A 6,224-nucleotide genomic window follows, 5' to 3' on the forward strand; every position below is an offset into this window, starting at 1 on the left:
TCCGATGCATTTTCTGTGTTTCATCGTCAGTAAGAAGGTCCAAGGGAAACAGTAAACCAGAAGTGAAGCATCGATATCTAGAACTAGTCTCACAGGAAAGGCTCAAATCATAGAATGTAAGACGGGTCAGGCCTCTTGTACTTAAGTCGGCATTGTGCATTTTTTTTTGTTTCCCCTTGCAATATCTGTGTCTCATCGTCAATAAGAAGGTCCTAGGGATAAAGTAAACCTGAAGTAAGGCATCGGAATGTAAAACTGGTCTCACAGGAAAGGATCAAAACATAGACAGTAAGAAAAGACAGTACTCTTGTACTTAAGTCGACATTGTGCCTTTTGTATTTAATTCCGATGCAATTTTCGTGTTTCATCGTCAATAAGAAGCACCACGGGATACAGTAAACATGATGTGAGGCATCAGAATCAAAAACTGATCTCACAGGCAGGGTTCAAAGCATGGACACTAAGAAAAGTCAGTGTTCTAGTACTTAAGTCGTCATTGTAATTTTGTAATTAATTCCGATGCATTTACTGTGTTTCATCATCAGTAAGAATGTCAAAGGGATACAGTAAACCTGAAGTGAAGAATCGGAATCTAAAAATGGGCTCACAGGAAAGGTTGAAAACATAGACAGTAAGAAGAGTCAGTCTTCTAGGACTTAAGTCGGCATTGTGCCTTTTGTATTTAATTCCGATGCAATTTCCGTGTTTCATCGTCAATAAGACGGTCCAAGGGATACAGTAAACCTGAAGTGAAGCATCGGAATCTAAAACAGGTCTCACAGGAAAGGTTCAAAACATAGACAGTAAGAAGAGTCAGTCTTCTTGTACTTAAGTCGGCATTGTGCCTTTTGTATTTAATTCCGATGCAATTTCTGTGTTTCATCGTCAATAAGAAGGTCAAAGGGATACAGTAAACCTCAAGCGAAGCATCGGAATATAAAAGTGGTCTCACAGGATAGGTTAAAAACACAGACAGTAAGAAGAGTCAGTCTTCTAGTACGTAAGTCGGCATTGTGCCTTTTGTATCTAATTCCGATGCATTTTGTGTGTTTTATCGTCAATACGAAAGTCCAAGGGATACACTATACCTAAAGAGAAGCATCGATATCCAAAACTGGTCTCACAGGAAAGGCTCAAATCATAGAACGTAAGAAGCGTCCGTACTCTTGTACTTAACTCGGAATTATGCCTTTCTTTTTAAATTCCGGTGCAATTTCTGTGTTTCATCGTCAATAAAAAGGTCCAAGGGTTACAGTAAACCTGAAGTGAAGCATCGGAAATTAAAACTGGTCTCACAGGAAGGGTTCAAAACATAGGCAGTAATAAGAGTCTCTCTTCTTGTACTTAAGTCGGCATTGTGCCTTTTGTATTTAATTCCGATGCAATTTCTGTGTTTCATCATCAGTAAGAAGGTCCAATGGATGCAGTAAACCAGAAGTGAAGCATCGGAATCTAAGACTCGTCTCACAGGAAAGGTTCAAATCATAGACAGTAAGAAGGGACATTCCTCTTCTACTGACGTCTTTATTGTGCCTTTTGTATTCAATTCCGATGCAAATTTCGTGTTTCATCGTTAATAAGAGGGTCCAAGGGATACAGTAAACCAGAAGTGAAGCATCGATATCTAGAACTAGTCTCAGAGGAAAGGCTCAAATCATAGAGTGTAAGAAGCGTCAGGCCTCTTGTACTTAAGTCGGCATTGTGCCTTTTTTTTTATTTCCCCTTGCAATATTTGTGTCTCATCGTCAATAAGAAGGTCCAAGGGATACAGTAAACCTGAAGTGAAAACATCGGAAGCTAAAACTGGTCTCACAGGAAAGGTTCGAAACATAGACAGTAAGAAGAGTCATTTTCTTGTACTTATGTCTGCATTGTGATTTTTGTATTTAATACACATGCAATTTCTGTGTTTAATCGTCAATAAGAAGGTCCAAGGGATACACTAAACCTGAAGTGAAGCAGCGATATCTAAAACTGGTGCCACAGGAAATGCTCAAATCATAGAATGTAGGAAGAGTCAGTACTCTTGTACTTAAGGCGGGCATTGTGCGTTTTGTATATCATTCCGACGCAATTTCTCTGTTTCACAGTCAATTATAATGTCCAAGGGATACAGTAAGTTTGAAGTGAAGCATCGGAATCATCAACTGGTCTCACAGGAAACGTTCAAATCATAGACAGTAAGAAGACTCAGTCGTCTTGTACCTACGTCGGCATTGTGCCTTGTGTAATTAATTCCGATGCAATTTCTGTGTTGCATCGTCATTTAGAAGGTCCAAGGGATACAGTAAACCTGAAGTGAAACATCGGAATCTAAAACTGGTCTCACCGGAAAGGCTCAAATCACAGACCGAAAGAAGAGTCAGATTCTTGGACTTAAGTCGGCATTGTGCTTTTGTGTTTAATTCCGATGCAAGTTCTGTGTTTCGTCGTCAATAAGAAGGTCCAGGGGTTACAGTAATCGTGAAGTGAAGCAACGGAATCTAAAACGGGCCTCACAGGAAAGGTTCAAATCATAGACAGTAAGAAGAGTCAGTCCCCTTGGGTTTAAGTCGCCATTGTGCCTTTTGTATTTAATTCCGATGCACTTTCTGTCTTTCATCGTCAATAAGAAGGTCCAAGGGTTACAGAAAAACCTGAAGTGAGCATCGTAATCTAAAGCAGGTCTCAAAGGAAAGGTTCAAAGCTTGACAGTGAGAGGCGTCAGTCTTCTTGCCCATAAGACGGCATTGTGCCTTTTGCACTTAATTCCGATCCAATTTGTTTGTTTCATGTTCAATAAGAAGGTCCAAGGGATACAGTAAACCTGAAGTGAAGCATCGGACTCTAAGACAGGTCTCACAGGAAAGGCTCGAATCGTGGAATGAGGGAAAAGTCAGTACTCTTGTACTTAAGTCGGCATTTTTCATTTTGTATTTAATTCCTATGCCTTTTCTGTGTTTCATCGTCAATAAAATGGTCAAAGGGATACAGTAATCCTGAAGTGAAGCATCGGAATCTAAAACTGGTCTCACAGGAAAGGTTCAAAACATAGACAGTATGGAAAGTCAGTCTTCCGGTACTAAAGTCGGCATTGTGCCTTTTGTAATTAATTGCGATGCAATTTCTGTGTTTCATCGTCAATTAGAAGGTCCTAGGAATACAGTAAACCTGAAGTGAAGCATCGGAATCTAAAACTGGTCTCCCAGGAATGGTCCAAAACATAGACAGTAAGAAGAGTCAGTCTTGTTGTACTTCAGTCGGCATTGTGCCTTATGTATTAAATTCCGATGCAATTTTTGTGTTTCATCGACAATTAGAAGGTCGAAGGGATACAGTTAACCTGAAGTGAAGCATTGGAATCGAAAACTAGACTCACAGGATATTTTGAAACATAGAGTGTTAGAAGAAACATTCCCCTAGTACTTAAGTCCGCATTGTGCCTTTTGTATTTAATTCCAATGCAATTTCTGTGTTTCATCGTCAAAAAGAAGGTGCAAGTGATACAGTAAACCTGAAGTGAAGCATCGGAATCTAAAAGAGGTCTCACAGAAAAGGTTCAAATCATAGACAGTAAGAAGACTCAGTCGTCTTGTACTTATGTCGACATTGTGCCTTGTGTAATTAATTCCGATGCCATTTCTGTGTTGCATCGTCATTTAGAAGGTCCAAGGGATACAGTAAACCTGAAGTGAAACATCGGAATCTAAAAGTGGTCTCACCGGAAAGGCTCAAATCACAGACCGAAAGAAGAGTCAGATTCTTGGATTTAAGTCGGCATTGTGCTTTTGTATTTAATTCCGATGCAAGTTCTGTGTTTCATCGTCAATAAGAAGGTCCAGGGGATACAGTAATCGTGAAGTGAAGCAACGGAATCTAAAACGGGTCTCACAGGAAAGGTTCAAATCATAGACAGTACGAAGAGTCAGTCCCCTTGGATTTAAGTCGCCATTGTGCCTTTTGTATTTAATTCCGATGCACTTTCTGTATTTCATCGTCAATAAGAAGGTCCAAGGGTTACAGAAAAACCTGAAGTGAGCATCGTAATCTAAAGCAGGTCTCACAGGAAAGGTTCAAAGCTTGACAGTGAGAAGCGTCAGTCTTCTTGCCCATAAGACGGCATTGTGCCTTTTGCACTTAATTCCGATCCAATTTGTTTGTTTCATGTTCAATAAGAAGGTCGAAGGGATACAGTAAACCTGAAGTGAAGCATCGGACTCTAAGACAGGTCTCACAGGAAAGGCTCGAATCGTGGAATGAAGGAAAAGTCAGTACTCTTGTACTTAAGTCGGCATTTTTCATTTTGTATTTAATTCCGATGCCATTTCTGTGTTTCATCGTCAATAAAATGGTCAAAGGGATACAGTAATCCTGAAGTGAAGCATCGGAATCTAAAACTGGTCTCACAGGAAAGGTTCAAAACATAGACAGTAAGGAAAGTCAGTCTTCCGGTACTAAAGTCGGCATTGTGCCTTTTGTAATTAATTGCGATGCAATTTCTGTGTTTCATCGTCAATTAGAAGGTCCTAGGAATACAGTAAACCTGAAGTGAAGCATCGGAATCTAAAACTGGTCTCCCAGGAATGGTCCAAAACATAGACAGTAAGAAGAGTCAGTCTTGTTGTACTTCAGTCGGCATTGTGCCTTATGTATTAAATTCCGATGCAATTTTTGTGTTTCATCGACAATTAGAAGGTCGAAGGGATACAGTTAACCTGAAGTGAAGCATTGGAATCGAAAACTAGACTCACAGGATATTTTGAAACATAGAGTGTTAGAAGAAACATTCCCCTAGTACTTACGTCCGCATTGTGCCTTTTGTATTTAATTCCAATGCAATTTCTGTGTTTCATCGTCAAAAAGAAGGTGCAAGTGATACAGTAAACCTGAAGTGAAGCATCGGAATCTAAAAGAGGTCTCACAGAAAAGGTTCAAATCATAGACAGTAAGAAGACTCAGTCGTCTTGTACTTATGTCGACATTGTGCCTTGTGTAATTAATTCCGATGCCATTTCTGTGTTGCATCGTCATTTAGAAGGTCCAAGGGATACAGTAAACCTGAAGTGAAACATCGGAATCTAAAAGTGGTCTCACCGGAAAGGCTCAAATCACAGACCGAAAGAAGAGTCAGATTCTTGGATTTAAGTCGGCATTGTGCTTTTGTATTTAATTCCGATGCAAGTTCTGTGTTTCATCGTCAATAAGAAGGTCCAGGGGATACAGTAATCGTGAAGTGAAGCAACGGAATCTAAAACGGGTCTCACAGGAAAGGTTCAAATCATAGACAGTACGAAGAGTCAGTCCCCTTGGATTTAAGTCGCCATTGTGCCTTTTGTATTTAATTCCGATGCACTTTCTGTATTTCATCGTCAATAAGAAGGTCCAAGGGTTACAGAAAAACCTGAAGTGAGCATCGTAATCTAAAGCAGGTCTCACAGGAAAGGTTCAAAGCTTGACAGTGAGAAGCGTCAGTCTTCTTGCCCATAAGACGGCATTGTGCCTTTTGCACTTAATTCCGATCCAATTTGTTTGTTTCATGTTCAATAAGAAGGTCCAAGGGATACAGTAAACCTGAAGTGAAGCATCGGACTCTAGGACAGGTCTCACAGGAAAGGCTCGAATCGTGGAATGAAGGAAAAGTCAGTACTCTTGTACTTAAGTCGGCATTTTTCATTTTGTATTAAATTCCGATGCCATTTCTGTGTTTCATCGTCAATAAAATGGTCAAAGGGATACAGTAATCCTGAAGTGAAGCATCGGAATCTAAAACTGGTCTCACAGGAAAGGTTCAAAACATAGACAGTAAGGAAAGTCAGTCTTCCGGTACTAAAGTCGGCATTGTGCCTTTTGTAATTAATTGCGATGCAATTTCTGTGTTTCATCGTCAATTAGAAGGTCCTAGGAATACAGTAAACCTGAAGTGAAGCATCGGAAACTAAAACTGGTCTCCCAGGAATGGTCCAAAACATAGACAGTAAGAAGAGTCAGTCTTCTTGTACTTCAGTCGGCATTGTGCCTTATGTATTAAATTCCGATGCAATTTTTGTGTTTCATCGACAATAAGAAGGTCGAAGGGATACAGTTAACCTGAAGTGAAGCATTGGAATCGAAAACTAGACTCACAGGATATTTTCAAACATAGAGTGTTAGAAGAAACTTTCCCCTAGTACTTAAGTCCGAATTGTGCCTTTTGTATTTAATTCCAATGCAATTTCTGTGTTTCATCGTCAAAAAGAAGGTGCAAG

This window comes from Schistocerca piceifrons, chromosome 4, assembly GCF_021461385.2.
Source record: "Schistocerca piceifrons isolate TAMUIC-IGC-003096 chromosome 4, iqSchPice1.1, whole genome shotgun sequence".
NCBI lineage: Eukaryota > Metazoa > Arthropoda > Insecta > Orthoptera > Acrididae > Schistocerca > Schistocerca piceifrons.